At 44.7% G+C, this 12,979-nt stretch overlaps 56 non-coding genes and 3 pseudogenes across 56 annotated transcripts; all 59 read left to right on the top strand.

The window, feature by feature from the left end:
• Positions 1-67: 67 nt before the first annotated feature.
• On the top strand, positions 68-186 carry LOC131732207 (5S ribosomal RNA). Its single transcript, XR_009325314.1, has one exon. It is a non-coding gene; the product is annotated as a 5S ribosomal RNA (ribosomal RNA).
• A 100-nt stretch (positions 187-286) lies between these two features.
• Positions 287-405, top strand: LOC131732206 (5S ribosomal RNA). Its single transcript, XR_009325313.1, has one exon. It is a non-coding gene; the product is annotated as a 5S ribosomal RNA (ribosomal RNA).
• Positions 406-505: 100 nt separating this feature from the next.
• LOC131732205 (5S ribosomal RNA) lies at positions 506-624 on the top strand. The gene has a single exon (XR_009325312.1). It is a non-coding gene; the product is annotated as a 5S ribosomal RNA (ribosomal RNA).
• Positions 625-724: 100 nt separating this feature from the next.
• LOC131732203 (5S ribosomal RNA) lies at positions 725-843 on the top strand. Its single transcript, XR_009325310.1, has one exon. It is a non-coding gene; the product is annotated as a 5S ribosomal RNA (ribosomal RNA).
• A 100-nt stretch (positions 844-943) lies between these two features.
• Positions 944-1,062, top strand: LOC131732202 (5S ribosomal RNA). The gene has a single exon (XR_009325309.1). It is a non-coding gene; the product is annotated as a 5S ribosomal RNA (ribosomal RNA).
• A 100-nt stretch (positions 1,063-1,162) lies between these two features.
• LOC131732201 (5S ribosomal RNA) lies at positions 1,163-1,281 on the top strand. Its single transcript, XR_009325308.1, has one exon. It is a non-coding gene; the product is annotated as a 5S ribosomal RNA (ribosomal RNA).
• A 100-nt stretch (positions 1,282-1,381) lies between these two features.
• Positions 1,382-1,500, top strand: LOC131732200 (5S ribosomal RNA). The gene has a single exon (XR_009325307.1). It is a non-coding gene; the product is annotated as a 5S ribosomal RNA (ribosomal RNA).
• Positions 1,501-1,600: 100 nt separating this feature from the next.
• On the top strand, positions 1,601-1,719 carry LOC131732199 (5S ribosomal RNA). The gene has a single exon (XR_009325306.1). It is a non-coding gene; the product is annotated as a 5S ribosomal RNA (ribosomal RNA).
• A 114-nt stretch (positions 1,720-1,833) lies between these two features.
• Positions 1,834-1,952, top strand: LOC131732481 (5S ribosomal RNA). Its single transcript, XR_009325550.1, has one exon. It is a non-coding gene; the product is annotated as a 5S ribosomal RNA (ribosomal RNA).
• A 100-nt stretch (positions 1,953-2,052) lies between these two features.
• Positions 2,053-2,171, top strand: LOC131732480 (5S ribosomal RNA). Its single transcript, XR_009325549.1, has one exon. It is a non-coding gene; the product is annotated as a 5S ribosomal RNA (ribosomal RNA).
• A 100-nt stretch (positions 2,172-2,271) lies between these two features.
• Positions 2,272-2,390, top strand: LOC131732479 (5S ribosomal RNA). Its single transcript, XR_009325548.1, has one exon. It is a non-coding gene; the product is annotated as a 5S ribosomal RNA (ribosomal RNA).
• Positions 2,391-2,490: 100 nt separating this feature from the next.
• LOC131732478 (5S ribosomal RNA) lies at positions 2,491-2,609 on the top strand. Its single transcript, XR_009325547.1, has one exon. It is a non-coding gene; the product is annotated as a 5S ribosomal RNA (ribosomal RNA).
• Positions 2,610-2,709: 100 nt separating this feature from the next.
• LOC131732477 (5S ribosomal RNA) lies at positions 2,710-2,828 on the top strand. The gene has a single exon (XR_009325546.1). It is a non-coding gene; the product is annotated as a 5S ribosomal RNA (ribosomal RNA).
• A 100-nt stretch (positions 2,829-2,928) lies between these two features.
• Positions 2,929-3,047, top strand: LOC131732475 (5S ribosomal RNA). The gene has a single exon (XR_009325544.1). It is a non-coding gene; the product is annotated as a 5S ribosomal RNA (ribosomal RNA).
• A 100-nt stretch (positions 3,048-3,147) lies between these two features.
• On the top strand, positions 3,148-3,266 carry LOC131732474 (5S ribosomal RNA). Its single transcript, XR_009325543.1, has one exon. It is a non-coding gene; the product is annotated as a 5S ribosomal RNA (ribosomal RNA).
• Positions 3,267-3,366: 100 nt separating this feature from the next.
• LOC131732473 (5S ribosomal RNA) lies at positions 3,367-3,485 on the top strand. Its single transcript, XR_009325542.1, has one exon. It is a non-coding gene; the product is annotated as a 5S ribosomal RNA (ribosomal RNA).
• A 100-nt stretch (positions 3,486-3,585) lies between these two features.
• On the top strand, positions 3,586-3,704 carry LOC131732472 (5S ribosomal RNA). The gene has a single exon (XR_009325541.1). It is a non-coding gene; the product is annotated as a 5S ribosomal RNA (ribosomal RNA).
• A 100-nt stretch (positions 3,705-3,804) lies between these two features.
• Positions 3,805-3,923, top strand: LOC131732471 (5S ribosomal RNA). The gene has a single exon (XR_009325540.1). It is a non-coding gene; the product is annotated as a 5S ribosomal RNA (ribosomal RNA).
• A 100-nt stretch (positions 3,924-4,023) lies between these two features.
• On the top strand, positions 4,024-4,142 carry LOC131732470 (5S ribosomal RNA). Its single transcript, XR_009325539.1, has one exon. It is a non-coding gene; the product is annotated as a 5S ribosomal RNA (ribosomal RNA).
• Positions 4,143-4,242: 100 nt separating this feature from the next.
• Positions 4,243-4,361, top strand: LOC131732469 (5S ribosomal RNA). Its single transcript, XR_009325538.1, has one exon. It is a non-coding gene; the product is annotated as a 5S ribosomal RNA (ribosomal RNA).
• Positions 4,362-4,461: 100 nt separating this feature from the next.
• LOC131732468 (5S ribosomal RNA) lies at positions 4,462-4,580 on the top strand. The gene has a single exon (XR_009325537.1). It is a non-coding gene; the product is annotated as a 5S ribosomal RNA (ribosomal RNA).
• Positions 4,581-4,680: 100 nt separating this feature from the next.
• Positions 4,681-4,799, top strand: LOC131732467 (5S ribosomal RNA). The gene has a single exon (XR_009325535.1). It is a non-coding gene; the product is annotated as a 5S ribosomal RNA (ribosomal RNA).
• Positions 4,800-4,899: 100 nt separating this feature from the next.
• On the top strand, positions 4,900-5,018 carry LOC131732466 (5S ribosomal RNA). Its single transcript, XR_009325534.1, has one exon. It is a non-coding gene; the product is annotated as a 5S ribosomal RNA (ribosomal RNA).
• Positions 5,019-5,118: 100 nt separating this feature from the next.
• LOC131732464 (5S ribosomal RNA) lies at positions 5,119-5,237 on the top strand. The gene has a single exon (XR_009325532.1). It is a non-coding gene; the product is annotated as a 5S ribosomal RNA (ribosomal RNA).
• Positions 5,238-5,337: 100 nt separating this feature from the next.
• LOC131732463 (5S ribosomal RNA) lies at positions 5,338-5,456 on the top strand. The gene has a single exon (XR_009325531.1). It is a non-coding gene; the product is annotated as a 5S ribosomal RNA (ribosomal RNA).
• Positions 5,457-5,556: 100 nt separating this feature from the next.
• Positions 5,557-5,675, top strand: LOC131732461 (5S ribosomal RNA). Its single transcript, XR_009325530.1, has one exon. It is a non-coding gene; the product is annotated as a 5S ribosomal RNA (ribosomal RNA).
• A 100-nt stretch (positions 5,676-5,775) lies between these two features.
• On the top strand, positions 5,776-5,894 carry LOC131732460 (5S ribosomal RNA). Its single transcript, XR_009325529.1, has one exon. It is a non-coding gene; the product is annotated as a 5S ribosomal RNA (ribosomal RNA).
• A 100-nt stretch (positions 5,895-5,994) lies between these two features.
• LOC131732459 (5S ribosomal RNA) lies at positions 5,995-6,113 on the top strand. The gene has a single exon (XR_009325528.1). It is a non-coding gene; the product is annotated as a 5S ribosomal RNA (ribosomal RNA).
• A 100-nt stretch (positions 6,114-6,213) lies between these two features.
• On the top strand, positions 6,214-6,332 carry LOC131732458 (5S ribosomal RNA). Its single transcript, XR_009325527.1, has one exon. It is a non-coding gene; the product is annotated as a 5S ribosomal RNA (ribosomal RNA).
• Positions 6,333-6,432: 100 nt separating this feature from the next.
• LOC131732457 (5S ribosomal RNA) lies at positions 6,433-6,551 on the top strand. Its single transcript, XR_009325526.1, has one exon. It is a non-coding gene; the product is annotated as a 5S ribosomal RNA (ribosomal RNA).
• Positions 6,552-6,651: 100 nt separating this feature from the next.
• Positions 6,652-6,770, top strand: LOC131732456 (5S ribosomal RNA). The gene has a single exon (XR_009325525.1). It is a non-coding gene; the product is annotated as a 5S ribosomal RNA (ribosomal RNA).
• A 100-nt stretch (positions 6,771-6,870) lies between these two features.
• On the top strand, positions 6,871-6,989 carry LOC131732446 (5S ribosomal RNA). Its single transcript, XR_009325524.1, has one exon. It is a non-coding gene; the product is annotated as a 5S ribosomal RNA (ribosomal RNA).
• Positions 6,990-7,089: 100 nt separating this feature from the next.
• Positions 7,090-7,208, top strand: LOC131732435 (5S ribosomal RNA). The gene has a single exon (XR_009325523.1). It is a non-coding gene; the product is annotated as a 5S ribosomal RNA (ribosomal RNA).
• Positions 7,209-7,308: 100 nt separating this feature from the next.
• Positions 7,309-7,427, top strand: LOC131732422 (5S ribosomal RNA). Its single transcript, XR_009325520.1, has one exon. It is a non-coding gene; the product is annotated as a 5S ribosomal RNA (ribosomal RNA).
• A 100-nt stretch (positions 7,428-7,527) lies between these two features.
• LOC131732410 (5S ribosomal RNA) lies at positions 7,528-7,646 on the top strand. The gene has a single exon (XR_009325515.1). It is a non-coding gene; the product is annotated as a 5S ribosomal RNA (ribosomal RNA).
• A 100-nt stretch (positions 7,647-7,746) lies between these two features.
• Positions 7,747-7,865, top strand: LOC131732398 (5S ribosomal RNA). The gene has a single exon (XR_009325502.1). It is a non-coding gene; the product is annotated as a 5S ribosomal RNA (ribosomal RNA).
• Positions 7,866-7,965: 100 nt separating this feature from the next.
• Positions 7,966-8,084, top strand: LOC131732386 (5S ribosomal RNA). The gene has a single exon (XR_009325490.1). It is a non-coding gene; the product is annotated as a 5S ribosomal RNA (ribosomal RNA).
• Positions 8,085-8,184: 100 nt separating this feature from the next.
• LOC131732375 (5S ribosomal RNA) lies at positions 8,185-8,303 on the top strand. The gene has a single exon (XR_009325479.1). It is a non-coding gene; the product is annotated as a 5S ribosomal RNA (ribosomal RNA).
• Positions 8,304-8,403: 100 nt separating this feature from the next.
• On the top strand, positions 8,404-8,522 carry LOC131732363 (5S ribosomal RNA). The gene has a single exon (XR_009325467.1). It is a non-coding gene; the product is annotated as a 5S ribosomal RNA (ribosomal RNA).
• A 100-nt stretch (positions 8,523-8,622) lies between these two features.
• On the top strand, positions 8,623-8,741 carry LOC131732351 (5S ribosomal RNA). The gene has a single exon (XR_009325455.1). It is a non-coding gene; the product is annotated as a 5S ribosomal RNA (ribosomal RNA).
• A 100-nt stretch (positions 8,742-8,841) lies between these two features.
• On the top strand, positions 8,842-8,960 carry LOC131732339 (5S ribosomal RNA). Its single transcript, XR_009325444.1, has one exon. It is a non-coding gene; the product is annotated as a 5S ribosomal RNA (ribosomal RNA).
• A 100-nt stretch (positions 8,961-9,060) lies between these two features.
• On the top strand, positions 9,061-9,179 carry LOC131732327 (5S ribosomal RNA). The gene has a single exon (XR_009325433.1). It is a non-coding gene; the product is annotated as a 5S ribosomal RNA (ribosomal RNA).
• A 100-nt stretch (positions 9,180-9,279) lies between these two features.
• LOC131732316 (5S ribosomal RNA) lies at positions 9,280-9,398 on the top strand. Its single transcript, XR_009325422.1, has one exon. It is a non-coding gene; the product is annotated as a 5S ribosomal RNA (ribosomal RNA).
• Positions 9,399-9,498: 100 nt separating this feature from the next.
• LOC131732304 (5S ribosomal RNA) lies at positions 9,499-9,617 on the top strand. The gene has a single exon (XR_009325410.1). It is a non-coding gene; the product is annotated as a 5S ribosomal RNA (ribosomal RNA).
• Positions 9,618-9,717: 100 nt separating this feature from the next.
• LOC131732293 (5S ribosomal RNA) lies at positions 9,718-9,836 on the top strand. The gene has a single exon (XR_009325399.1). It is a non-coding gene; the product is annotated as a 5S ribosomal RNA (ribosomal RNA).
• A 100-nt stretch (positions 9,837-9,936) lies between these two features.
• LOC131732282 (5S ribosomal RNA) lies at positions 9,937-10,055 on the top strand. The gene has a single exon (XR_009325388.1). It is a non-coding gene; the product is annotated as a 5S ribosomal RNA (ribosomal RNA).
• A 100-nt stretch (positions 10,056-10,155) lies between these two features.
• LOC131732271 (5S ribosomal RNA) lies at positions 10,156-10,274 on the top strand. The gene has a single exon (XR_009325377.1). It is a non-coding gene; the product is annotated as a 5S ribosomal RNA (ribosomal RNA).
• A 100-nt stretch (positions 10,275-10,374) lies between these two features.
• On the top strand, positions 10,375-10,493 carry LOC131732260 (5S ribosomal RNA). The gene has a single exon (XR_009325366.1). It is a non-coding gene; the product is annotated as a 5S ribosomal RNA (ribosomal RNA).
• A 100-nt stretch (positions 10,494-10,593) lies between these two features.
• Positions 10,594-10,712, top strand: LOC131732248 (5S ribosomal RNA). The gene has a single exon (XR_009325355.1). It is a non-coding gene; the product is annotated as a 5S ribosomal RNA (ribosomal RNA).
• A 100-nt stretch (positions 10,713-10,812) lies between these two features.
• LOC131732237 (5S ribosomal RNA) lies at positions 10,813-10,931 on the top strand. The gene has a single exon (XR_009325344.1). It is a non-coding gene; the product is annotated as a 5S ribosomal RNA (ribosomal RNA).
• A 100-nt stretch (positions 10,932-11,031) lies between these two features.
• Positions 11,032-11,150, top strand: LOC131732226 (5S ribosomal RNA). Its single transcript, XR_009325333.1, has one exon. It is a non-coding gene; the product is annotated as a 5S ribosomal RNA (ribosomal RNA).
• A 100-nt stretch (positions 11,151-11,250) lies between these two features.
• Positions 11,251-11,369, top strand: LOC131732215 (5S ribosomal RNA). Its single transcript, XR_009325322.1, has one exon. It is a non-coding gene; the product is annotated as a 5S ribosomal RNA (ribosomal RNA).
• Positions 11,370-11,469: 100 nt separating this feature from the next.
• Positions 11,470-11,588, top strand: LOC131732204 (5S ribosomal RNA). Its single transcript, XR_009325311.1, has one exon. It is a non-coding gene; the product is annotated as a 5S ribosomal RNA (ribosomal RNA).
• A 100-nt stretch (positions 11,589-11,688) lies between these two features.
• On the top strand, positions 11,689-11,807 carry LOC131732476 (5S ribosomal RNA). The gene has a single exon (XR_009325545.1). It is a non-coding gene; the product is annotated as a 5S ribosomal RNA (ribosomal RNA).
• A 100-nt stretch (positions 11,808-11,907) lies between these two features.
• LOC131732416 (5S ribosomal RNA) lies at positions 11,908-12,025 on the top strand (annotated as a pseudogene).
• A 100-nt stretch (positions 12,026-12,125) lies between these two features.
• On the top strand, positions 12,126-12,244 carry LOC131732465 (5S ribosomal RNA). The gene has a single exon (XR_009325533.1). It is a non-coding gene; the product is annotated as a 5S ribosomal RNA (ribosomal RNA).
• A 99-nt stretch (positions 12,245-12,343) lies between these two features.
• LOC131732429 (5S ribosomal RNA) lies at positions 12,344-12,462 on the top strand. The gene has a single exon (XR_009325521.1). It is a non-coding gene; the product is annotated as a 5S ribosomal RNA (ribosomal RNA).
• A 100-nt stretch (positions 12,463-12,562) lies between these two features.
• Positions 12,563-12,681, top strand: LOC131732425 (5S ribosomal RNA; annotated as a pseudogene).
• A 100-nt stretch (positions 12,682-12,781) lies between these two features.
• On the top strand, positions 12,782-12,901 carry LOC131732427 (5S ribosomal RNA; annotated as a pseudogene).
• Positions 12,902-12,979: the final 78 nt, after the last annotated feature.

Raw genomic sequence — 12,979 nt, 5'->3', positions numbered from 1 at the left:
AAGGAAATTTTGGAGGAATCACCCCCAGCTCACTAAACATAAAAGTCATGAAAGCAGAAATGCAATCGCCTGCGGCCACACCACCTTGAATAAGCCTGATCTCGTCTGATCTCAGAAGCTAAGCAATGTTGGGCTTGGTTAGTACTTGGATGGGAGACCACCTGGGAATATCAAGTGCTGCAGGCATTACATTTTACAATTGAAATGTGTGGAGGACAAAAGGAAATTTTGGAGGAATCACCCCCAGCTCACTAAACATAAAAGTCATGAAAGCAGAAATGCAATCGCCTGCGGCCACACCACCTTGAATAAGCCTGATCTCGTCTGATCTCAGAAGCTAAGCAATGTTGGGCTTGGTTAGTACTTGGATGGGAGACCACCTGGGAATATCAAGTGCTGCAGGCATTACATTTTACAATTGAAATGTGTGGAGGACAAAAGGAAATTTTGGAGGAATCACCCCCAGCTCACTAAACATAAAAGTCATGAAAGCAGAAATGCAATCGCCTGCGGCCACACCACCTTGAATAAGCCTGATCTCGTCTGATCTCAGAAGCTAAGCAATGTTGGGCTTGGTTAGTACTTGGATGGGAGACCACCTGGGAATATCAAGTGCTGCAGGCATTACATTTTACAATTGAAATGTGTGGAGGACAAAAGGAAATTTTGGAGGAATCACCCCCAGCTCACTAAACATAAAAGTCATGAAAGCAGAAATGCAATCGCCTGCGGCCACACCACCTTGAATAAGCCTGATCTCGTCTGATCTCAGAAGCTAAGCAATGTTGGGCTTGGTTAGTACTTGGATGGGAGACCACCTGGGAATATCAAGTGCTGCAGGCATTACATTTTACAATTGAAATGTGTGGAGGACAAAAGGAAATTTTGGAGGAATCACCCCCAGCTCACTAAACATAAAAGTCATGAAAGCAGAAATGCAATCGCCTGCGGCCACACCACCTTGAATAAGCCTGATCTCGTCTGATCTCAGAAGCTAAGCAATGTTGGGCTTGGTTAGTACTTGGATGGGAGACCACCTGGGAATATCAAGTGCTGCAGGCATTACATTTTACAATTGAAATGTGTGGAGGACAAAAGGAAATTTTGGAGGAATCACCCCCAGCTCACTAAACATAAAAGTCATGAAAGCAGAAATGCAATCGCCTGCGGCCACACCACCTTGAATAAGCCTGATCTCGTCTGATCTCAGAAGCTAAGCAATGTTGGGCTTGGTTAGTACTTGGATGGGAGACCACCTGGGAATATCAAGTGCTGCAGGCATTACATTTTACAATTGAAATGTGTGGAGGACAAAAGGAAATTTTGGAGGAATCACCCCCAGCTCACTAAACATAAAAGTCATGAAAGCAGAAATGCAATCGCCTGCGGCCACACCACCTTGAATAAGCCTGATCTCGTCTGATCTCAGAAGCTAAGCAATGTTGGGCTTGGTTAGTACTTGGATGGGAGACCACCTGGGAATATCAAGTGCTGCAGGCATTACATTTTACAATTGAAATGTGTGGAGGACAAAAGGAAATTTTGGAGGAATCACCCCCAGCTCACTAAACATAAAAGTCATGAAAGCAGAAATGCAATCGCCTGCGGCCACACCACCTTGAATAAGCCTGATCTCGTCTGATCTCAGAAGCTAAGCAATGTTGGGCTTGGTTAGTACTTGGATGGGAGACCACCTGGGAATATCAAGTGCTGCAGGCATTACATTTTTGTAATTACATTTTACAATTGAAATGTGTGGAGGACAAAAGGAAATTTTGGAGGAATCACCCCCAGCTCACTAAACATAAAAGTCATGAAAGCAGAAATGCAATCGCCTGCGGCCACACCACCTTGAATAAGCCTGATCTCGTCTGATCTCAGAAGCTAAGCAATGTTGGGCTTGGTTAGTACTTGGATGGGAGACCACCTGGGAATATCAAGTGCTGCAGGCATTACATTTTACAATTGAAATGTGTGGAGGACAAAAGGAAATTTTGGAGGAATCACCCCCAGCTCACTAAACATAAAAGTCATGAAAGCAGAAATGCAATCGCCTGCGGCCACACCACCTTGAATAAGCCTGATCTCGTCTGATCTCAGAAGCTAAGCAATGTTGGGCTTGGTTAGTACTTGGATGGGAGACCACCTGGGAATATCAAGTGCTGCAGGCATTACATTTTACAATTGAAATGTGTGGAGGACAAAAGGAAATTTTGGAGGAATCACCCCCAGCTCACTAAACATAAAAGTCATGAAAGCAGAAATGCAATCGCCTGCGGCCACACCACCTTGAATAAGCCTGATCTCGTCTGATCTCAGAAGCTAAGCAATGTTGGGCTTGGTTAGTACTTGGATGGGAGACCACCTGGGAATATCAAGTGCTGCAGGCATTACATTTTACAATTGAAATGTGTGGAGGACAAAAGGAAATTTTGGAGGAATCACCCCCAGCTCACTAAACATAAAAGTCATGAAAGCAGAAATGCAATCGCCTGCGGCCACACCACCTTGAATAAGCCTGATCTCGTCTGATCTCAGAAGCTAAGCAATGTTGGGCTTGGTTAGTACTTGGATGGGAGACCACCTGGGAATATCAAGTGCTGCAGGCATTACATTTTACAATTGAAATGTGTGGAGGACAAAAGGAAATTTTGGAGGAATCACCCCCAGCTCACTAAACATAAAAGTCATGAAAGCAGAAATGCAATCGCCTGCGGCCACACCACCTTGAATAAGCCTGATCTCGTCTGATCTCAGAAGCTAAGCAATGTTGGGCTTGGTTAGTACTTGGATGGGAGACCACCTGGGAATATCAAGTGCTGCAGGCATTACATTTTACAATTGAAATGTGTGGAGGACAAAAGGAAATTTTGGAGGAATCACCCCCAGCTCACTAAACATAAAAGTCATGAAAGCAGAAATGCAATCGCCTGCGGCCACACCACCTTGAATAAGCCTGATCTCGTCTGATCTCAGAAGCTAAGCAATGTTGGGCTTGGTTAGTACTTGGATGGGAGACCACCTGGGAATATCAAGTGCTGCAGGCATTACATTTTACAATTGAAATGTGTGGAGGACAAAAGGAAATTTTGGAGGAATCACCCCCAGCTCACTAAACATAAAAGTCATGAAAGCAGAAATGCAATCGCCTGCGGCCACACCACCTTGAATAAGCCTGATCTCGTCTGATCTCAGAAGCTAAGCAATGTTGGGCTTGGTTAGTACTTGGATGGGAGACCACCTGGGAATATCAAGTGCTGCAGGCATTACATTTTACAATTGAAATGTGTGGAGGACAAAAGGAAATTTTGGAGGAATCACCCCCAGCTCACTAAACATAAAAGTCATGAAAGCAGAAATGCAATCGCCTGCGGCCACACCACCTTGAATAAGCCTGATCTCGTCTGATCTCAGAAGCTAAGCAATGTTGGGCTTGGTTAGTACTTGGATGGGAGACCACCTGGGAATATCAAGTGCTGCAGGCATTACATTTTACAATTGAAATGTGTGGAGGACAAAAGGAAATTTTGGAGGAATCACCCCCAGCTCACTAAACATAAAAGTCATGAAAGCAGAAATGCAATCGCCTGCGGCCACACCACCTTGAATAAGCCTGATCTCGTCTGATCTCAGAAGCTAAGCAATGTTGGGCTTGGTTAGTACTTGGATGGGAGACCACCTGGGAATATCAAGTGCTGCAGGCATTACATTTTACAATTGAAATGTGTGGAGGACAAAAGGAAATTTTGGAGGAATCACCCCCAGCTCACTAAACATAAAAGTCATGAAAGCAGAAATGCAATCGCCTGCGGCCACACCACCTTGAATAAGCCTGATCTCGTCTGATCTCAGAAGCTAAGCAATGTTGGGCTTGGTTAGTACTTGGATGGGAGACCACCTGGGAATATCAAGTGCTGCAGGCATTACATTTTACAATTGAAATGTGTGGAGGACAAAAGGAAATTTTGGAGGAATCACCCCCAGCTCACTAAACATAAAAGTCATGAAAGCAGAAATGCAATCGCCTGCGGCCACACCACCTTGAATAAGCCTGATCTCGTCTGATCTCAGAAGCTAAGCAATGTTGGGCTTGGTTAGTACTTGGATGGGAGACCACCTGGGAATATCAAGTGCTGCAGGCATTACATTTTACAATTGAAATGTGTGGAGGACAAAAGGAAATTTTGGAGGAATCACCCCCAGCTCACTAAACATAAAAGTCATGAAAGCAGAAATGCAATCGCCTGCGGCCACACCACCTTGAATAAGCCTGATCTCGTCTGATCTCAGAAGCTAAGCAATGTTGGGCTTGGTTAGTACTTGGATGGGAGACCACCTGGGAATATCAAGTGCTGCAGGCATTACATTTTACAATTGAAATGTGTGGAGGACAAAAGGAAATTTTGGAGGAATCACCCCCAGCTCACTAAACATAAAAGTCATGAAAGCAGAAATGCAATCGCCTGCGGCCACACCACCTTGAATAAGCCTGATCTCGTCTGATCTCAGAAGCTAAGCAATGTTGGGCTTGGTTAGTACTTGGATGGGAGACCACCTGGGAATATCAAGTGCTGCAGGCATTACATTTTACAATTGAAATGTGTGGAGGACAAAAGGAAATTTTGGAGGAATCACCCCCAGCTCACTAAACATAAAAGTCATGAAAGCAGAAATGCAATCGCCTGCGGCCACACCACCTTGAATAAGCCTGATCTCGTCTGATCTCAGAAGCTAAGCAATGTTGGGCTTGGTTAGTACTTGGATGGGAGACCACCTGGGAATATCAAGTGCTGCAGGCATTACATTTTACAATTGAAATGTGTGGAGGACAAAAGGAAATTTTGGAGGAATCACCCCCAGCTCACTAAACATAAAAGTCATGAAAGCAGAAATGCAATCGCCTGCGGCCACACCACCTTGAATAAGCCTGATCTCGTCTGATCTCAGAAGCTAAGCAATGTTGGGCTTGGTTAGTACTTGGATGGGAGACCACCTGGGAATATCAAGTGCTGCAGGCATTACATTTTACAATTGAAATGTGTGGAGGACAAAAGGAAATTTTGGAGGAATCACCCCCAGCTCACTAAACATAAAAGTCATGAAAGCAGAAATGCAATCGCCTGCGGCCACACCACCTTGAATAAGCCTGATCTCGTCTGATCTCAGAAGCTAAGCAATGTTGGGCTTGGTTAGTACTTGGATGGGAGACCACCTGGGAATATCAAGTGCTGCAGGCATTACATTTTACAATTGAAATGTGTGGAGGACAAAAGGAAATTTTGGAGGAATCACCCCCAGCTCACTAAACATAAAAGTCATGAAAGCAGAAATGCAATCGCCTGCGGCCACACCACCTTGAATAAGCCTGATCTCGTCTGATCTCAGAAGCTAAGCAATGTTGGGCTTGGTTAGTACTTGGATGGGAGACCACCTGGGAATATCAAGTGCTGCAGGCATTACATTTTACAATTGAAATGTGTGGAGGACAAAAGGAAATTTTGGAGGAATCACCCCCAGCTCACTAAACATAAAAGTCATGAAAGCAGAAATGCAATCGCCTGCGGCCACACCACCTTGAATAAGCCTGATCTCGTCTGATCTCAGAAGCTAAGCAATGTTGGGCTTGGTTAGTACTTGGATGGGAGACCACCTGGGAATATCAAGTGCTGCAGGCATTACATTTTACAATTGAAATGTGTGGAGGACAAAAGGAAATTTTGGAGGAATCACCCCCAGCTCACTAAACATAAAAGTCATGAAAGCAGAAATGCAATCGCCTGCGGCCACACCACCTTGAATAAGCCTGATCTCGTCTGATCTCAGAAGCTAAGCAATGTTGGGCTTGGTTAGTACTTGGATGGGAGACCACCTGGGAATATCAAGTGCTGCAGGCATTACATTTTACAATTGAAATGTGTGGAGGACAAAAGGAAATTTTGGAGGAATCACCCCCAGCTCACTAAACATAAAAGTCATGAAAGCAGAAATGCAATCGCCTGCGGCCACACCACCTTGAATAAGCCTGATCTCGTCTGATCTCAGAAGCTAAGCAATGTTGGGCTTGGTTAGTACTTGGATGGGAGACCACCTGGGAATATCAAGTGCTGCAGGCATTACATTTTACAATTGAAATGTGTGGAGGACAAAAGGAAATTTTGGAGGAATCACCCCCAGCTCACTAAACATAAAAGTCATGAAAGCAGAAATGCAATCGCCTGCGGCCACACCACCTTGAATAAGCCTGATCTCGTCTGATCTCAGAAGCTAAGCAATGTTGGGCTTGGTTAGTACTTGGATGGGAGACCACCTGGGAATATCAAGTGCTGCAGGCATTACATTTTACAATTGAAATGTGTGGAGGACAAAAGGAAATTTTGGAGGAATCACCCCCAGCTCACTAAACATAAAAGTCATGAAAGCAGAAATGCAATCGCCTGCGGCCACACCACCTTGAATAAGCCTGATCTCGTCTGATCTCAGAAGCTAAGCAATGTTGGGCTTGGTTAGTACTTGGATGGGAGACCACCTGGGAATATCAAGTGCTGCAGGCATTACATTTTACAATTGAAATGTGTGGAGGACAAAAGGAAATTTTGGAGGAATCACCCCCAGCTCACTAAACATAAAAGTCATGAAAGCAGAAATGCAATCGCCTGCGGCCACACCACCTTGAATAAGCCTGATCTCGTCTGATCTCAGAAGCTAAGCAATGTTGGGCTTGGTTAGTACTTGGATGGGAGACCACCTGGGAATATCAAGTGCTGCAGGCATTACATTTTACAATTGAAATGTGTGGAGGACAAAAGGAAATTTTGGAGGAATCACCCCCAGCTCACTAAACATAAAAGTCATGAAAGCAGAAATGCAATCGCCTGCGGCCACACCACCTTGAATAAGCCTGATCTCGTCTGATCTCAGAAGCTAAGCAATGTTGGGCTTGGTTAGTACTTGGATGGGAGACCACCTGGGAATATCAAGTGCTGCAGGCATTACATTTTACAATTGAAATGTGTGGAGGACAAAAGGAAATTTTGGAGGAATCACCCCCAGCTCACTAAACATAAAAGTCATGAAAGCAGAAATGCAATCGCCTGCGGCCACACCACCTTGAATAAGCCTGATCTCGTCTGATCTCAGAAGCTAAGCAATGTTGGGCTTGGTTAGTACTTGGATGGGAGACCACCTGGGAATATCAAGTGCTGCAGGCATTACATTTTACAATTGAAATGTGTGGAGGACAAAAGGAAATTTTGGAGGAATCACCCCCAGCTCACTAAACATAAAAGTCATGAAAGCAGAAATGCAATCGCCTGCGGCCACACCACCTTGAATAAGCCTGATCTCGTCTGATCTCAGAAGCTAAGCAATGTTGGGCTTGGTTAGTACTTGGATGGGAGACCACCTGGGAATATCAAGTGCTGCAGGCATTACATTTTACAATTGAAATGTGTGGAGGACAAAAGGAAATTTTGGAGGAATCACCCCCAGCTCACTAAACATAAAAGTCATGAAAGCAGAAATGCAATCGCCTGCGGCCACACCACCTTGAATAAGCCTGATCTCGTCTGATCTCAGAAGCTAAGCAATGTTGGGCTTGGTTAGTACTTGGATGGGAGACCACCTGGGAATATCAAGTGCTGCAGGCATTACATTTTACAATTGAAATGTGTGGAGGACAAAAGGAAATTTTGGAGGAATCACCCCCAGCTCACTAAACATAAAAGTCATGAAAGCAGAAATGCAATCGCCTGCGGCCACACCACCTTGAATAAGCCTGATCTCGTCTGATCTCAGAAGCTAAGCAATGTTGGGCTTGGTTAGTACTTGGATGGGAGACCACCTGGGAATATCAAGTGCTGCAGGCATTACATTTTACAATTGAAATGTGTGGAGGACAAAAGGAAATTTTGGAGGAATCACCCCCAGCTCACTAAACATAAAAGTCATGAAAGCAGAAATGCAATCGCCTGCGGCCACACCACCTTGAATAAGCCTGATCTCGTCTGATCTCAGAAGCTAAGCAATGTTGGGCTTGGTTAGTACTTGGATGGGAGACCACCTGGGAATATCAAGTGCTGCAGGCATTACATTTTACAATTGAAATGTGTGGAGGACAAAAGGAAATTTTGGAGGAATCACCCCCAGCTCACTAAACATAAAAGTCATGAAAGCAGAAATGCAATCGCCTGCGGCCACACCACCTTGAATAAGCCTGATCTCGTCTGATCTCAGAAGCTAAGCAATGTTGGGCTTGGTTAGTACTTGGATGGGAGACCACCTGGGAATATCAAGTGCTGCAGGCATTACATTTTACAATTGAAATGTGTGGAGGACAAAAGGAAATTTTGGAGGAATCACCCCCAGCTCACTAAACATAAAAGTCATGAAAGCAGAAATGCAATCGCCTGCGGCCACACCACCTTGAATAAGCCTGATCTCGTCTGATCTCAGAAGCTAAGCAATGTTGGGCTTGGTTAGTACTTGGATGGGAGACCACCTGGGAATATCAAGTGCTGCAGGCATTACATTTTACAATTGAAATGTGTGGAGGACAAAAGGAAATTTTGGAGGAATCACCCCCAGCTCACTAAACATAAAAGTCATGAAAGCAGAAATGCAATCGCCTGCGGCCACACCACCTTGAATAAGCCTGATCTCGTCTGATCTCAGAAGCTAAGCAATGTTGGGCTTGGTTAGTACTTGGATGGGAGACCACCTGGGAATATCAAGTGCTGCAGGCATTACATTTTACAATTGAAATGTGTGGAGGACAAAAGGAAATTTTGGAGGAATCACCCCCAGCTCACTAAACATAAAAGTCATGAAAGCAGAAATGCAATCGCCTGCGGCCACACCACCTTGAATAAGCCTGATCTCGTCTGATCTCAGAAGCTAAGCAATGTTGGGCTTGGTTAGTACTTGGATGGGAGACCACCTGGGAATATCAAGTGCTGCAGGCATTACATTTTACAATTGAAATGTGTGGAGGACAAAAGGAAATTTTGGAGGAATCACCCCCAGCTCACTAAACATAAAAGTCATGAAAGCAGAAATGCAATCGCCTGCGGCCACACCACCTTGAATAAGCCTGATCTCGTCTGATCTCAGAAGCTAAGCAATGTTGGGCTTGGTTAGTACTTGGATGGGAGACCACCTGGGAATATCAAGTGCTGCAGGCATTACATTTTACAATTGAAATGTGTGGAGGACAAAAGGAAATTTTGGAGGAATCACCCCCAGCTCACTAAACATAAAAGTCATGAAAGCAGAAATGCAATCGCCTGCGGCCACACCACCTTGAATAAGCCTGATCTCGTCTGATCTCAGAAGCTAAGCAATGTTGGGCTTGGTTAGTACTTGGATGGGAGACCACCTGGGAATATCAAGTGCTGCAGGCATTACATTTTACAATTGAAATGTGTGGAGGACAAAAGGAAATTTTGGAGGAATCACCCCCAGCTCACTAAACATAAAAGTCATGAAAGCAGAAATGCAATCGCCTGCGGCCACACCACCTTGAATAAGCCTGATCTCGTCTGATCTCAGAAGCTAAGCAATGTTGGGCTTGGTTAGTACTTGGATGGGAGACCACCTGGGAATATCAAGTGCTGCAGGCATTACATTTTACAATTGAAATGTGTGGAGGACAAAAGGAAATTTTGGAGGAATCACCCCCAGCTCACTAAACATAAAAGTCATGAAAGCAGAAATGCAATCGCCTGCGGCCACACCACCTTGAATAAGCCTGATCTCGTCTGATCTCAGAAGCTAAGCAATGTTGGGCTTGGTTAGTACTTGGATGGGAGACCACCTGGGAATATCAAGTGCTGCAGGCATTACATTTTACAATTGAAATGTGTGGAGGACAAAAGGAAATTTTGGAGGAATCACCCCCAGCTCACTAAACATAAAAGTCATGAAAGCAGAAATGCAATCGCCTGCGGCCACACCACCTTGAATAAGCCTGATCTCGTCTGATCTCAGAAGCTAAGCAATGTTGGGCTTGGTTAGTACTTGGATGGGAGACCACCTGGGAATATCAAGTGCTGCAGGCATTACATTTTACAATTGAAATGTGTGGAGGACAAAAGGAAATTTTGGAGGAATCACCCCCAGCTCACTAAACATAAAAGTCATGAAAGCAGAAATGCAATCGCCTGCGGCCACACCACCTTGAATAAGCCTGATCTCGTCTGATCTCAGAAGCTAAGCAATGTTGGGCTTGGTTAGTACTTGGATGGGAGACCACCTGGGAATATCAAGTGCTGCAGGCATTACATTTTACAATTGAAATGTGTGGAGGACAAAAGGAAATTTTGGAGGAATCACCCCCAGCTCACTAAACATAAAAGTCATGAAAGCAGAAATGCAATCGCCTGCGGCCACACCACCTTGAATAAGCCTGATCTCGTCTGATCTCAGAAGCTAAGCAATGTTGGGCTTGGTTAGTACTTGGATGGGAGACCACCTGGGAATATCAAGTGCTGCAGGCATTACATTTTACAATTGAAATGTGTGGAGGACAAAAGGAAATTTTGGAGGAATCACCCCCAGCTCACTAAACATAAAAGTCATGAAAGCAGAAATGCAATCGCCTGCGGCCACACCACCTTGAATAAGCCTGATCTCGTCTGATCTCAGAAGCTAAGCAATGTTGGGCTTGGTTAGTACTTGGATGGGAGACCACCTGGGAATATCAAGTGCTGCAGGCATTACATTTTACAATTGAAATGTGTGGAGGACAAAAGGAAATTTTGGAGGAATCACCCCCAGCTCACTAAACATAAAAGTCATGAAAGCAGAAATGCAATCGCCTGCGGCCACACCACCTTGAATAAGCCTGATCTCGTCTGATCTCAGAAGCTAAGCAATGTTGGGCTTGGTTAGTACTTGGATGGGAGACCACCTGGGAATATCAAGTGCTGCAGGCATTACATTTTACAATTGAAATGTGTGGAGGACAAAAGGAAATTTTGGAGGAATCACCCCCAGCTCACTAAACATAAAAGTCATGAAAGCAGAAATGCAATCGCCTGCGGCCACACCACCTTGAATAAGCCTGATCTCGTCTGATCTCAGAAGCTAAGCAATGTTGGGCTTGGTTAGTACTTGGATGGGAGACCACCTGGGAATATCAAGTGCTGCAGGCATTACATTTTACAATTGAAATGTGTGGAGGACAAAAGGAAATTTTGGAGGAATCACCCCCAGCTCACTAAACATAAAAGTCATGAAAGCAGAAATGCAATCGCCTGCGGCCACACCACCTTGAATAAGCCTGATCTCGTCTGATCTCAGAAGCTAAGCAATGTTGGGCTTGGTTAGTACTTGGATGGGAGACCACCTGGGAATATCAAGTGCTGCAGGCATTACATTTTACAATTGAAATGTGTGGAGGACAAAAGGAAATTTTGGAGGAATCACCCCCAGCTCACTAAACATAAAAGTCATGAAAGCAGAAATGCAATCGCCTGCGGCCACACCACCTTGAATAAGCCTGATCTCGTCTGATCTCAGAAGCTAAGCAATGTTGGGCTTGGTTAGTACTTGGATGGGAGACCACCTGGGAATATCAAGTGCTGCAGGCATTACATTTTACAATTGAAATGTGTGGAGGACAAAAGGAAATTTTGGAGGAATCACCCCCAGCTCACTAAACATAAAAGTCATGAAAGCAGAAATGCAATCGCCTGCGGCCACACCACCTTGAATAAGCCTGATCTCGTCTGATCTCAGAAGCTAAGCAATGTTGGGCTTGGTTAGTACTTGGATGGGAGACCACCTGGGAATATCAAGTGCTGCAGGCATTACATTTTACAATTGAAATGTGTGGAGGACAAAAGGAAATTTTGGAGGAATCACCCCCAGCTCACTAAACATAAAAGTCATGAAAGCAGAAATGCAATCGCCTGCGGCCACACCACCTTGAATAAGCCTGATCTCGTCTGATCTCAGAAGCTAAGCAATGTTGGGCTTGGTTAGTACTTGGATGGGAGACCACCTGGAATATCAAGTGCTGCAGGCATTACATTTTACAATTGAAATGTGTGGAGGACAAAAGGAAATTTTGGAGGAATCACCCCCAGCTCACTAAACATAAAAGTCATGAAAGCAGAAATGCAATCGCCTGCGGCCACACCACCTTGAATAAGCCTGATCTCGTCTGATCTCAGAAGCTAAGCAATGTTGGGCTTGGTTAGTACTTGGATGGGAGACCACCTGGGAATATCAAGTGCTGCAGGCATTACATTTTACAATTGAAATGTGTGGAGGACAAAAGGAAATTTTGGAGGAATCACCCCAGCTCACTAAACATAAAAGTCATGAAAGCAGAAATGCAATCGCCTGCGGCCACACCACCTTGAATAAGCCTGATCTCGTCTGATCTCAGAAGCTAAGCAATGTTGGGCTTGGTTAGTACTTGGATGGGAGACCACCTGGGAATATCAAGTGCTGCAGGCATTACATTTTACAATTGAAATGTGTGGAGGACAAAAGGAAAATTTTGGAGGAATCACCCCAGCTCACTAAACATAAAAGTCATGAAAGCAGAAATGCAATCGCCTGCGGCCACACCACCTGAATAAGCCTGATCCTCGTCTGATCTCAGAAGCTAAGCAATGTTGGGCTTGGTTAGTACTTGGATGGGAGACCACCTGGGAATATCAAGTGCTGCAGGCATTACATTTTACAATTGAAATGTGTGGAGGACAAAAGGAAATTTTGGAGGAATCACCCCCAGCTCACTAAACATAAAAGTCATGAAAGCCGAAAATGCAATCGCTGCGGCCACACCACCTTGAATAAGCCTGATCTCGTCTGATCTCAGAAGCTAAGCAATGTTGGGCTTGGTTAGTACTTGGATGGGGAGACCACCTGGGAATATCAAGTGCTGCAGGCATTACATTTTACAATTGAAATGTGTGGAGACAAAAGGGAAATTTTGGAGGAATCACCCCCAGCTCACTAAACATAAAAT

Source organism: Acipenser ruthenus, unplaced genomic scaffold, assembly GCF_902713425.1.
Source record: "Acipenser ruthenus unplaced genomic scaffold, fAciRut3.2 maternal haplotype, whole genome shotgun sequence".
NCBI classification, from domain to species: domain Eukaryota; kingdom Metazoa; phylum Chordata; class Actinopteri; order Acipenseriformes; family Acipenseridae; genus Acipenser; species Acipenser ruthenus.
The sequence above is the reverse complement of the archived record's forward strand: the minus strand, read 5'-3'. Positions and strand labels throughout refer to the sequence as shown.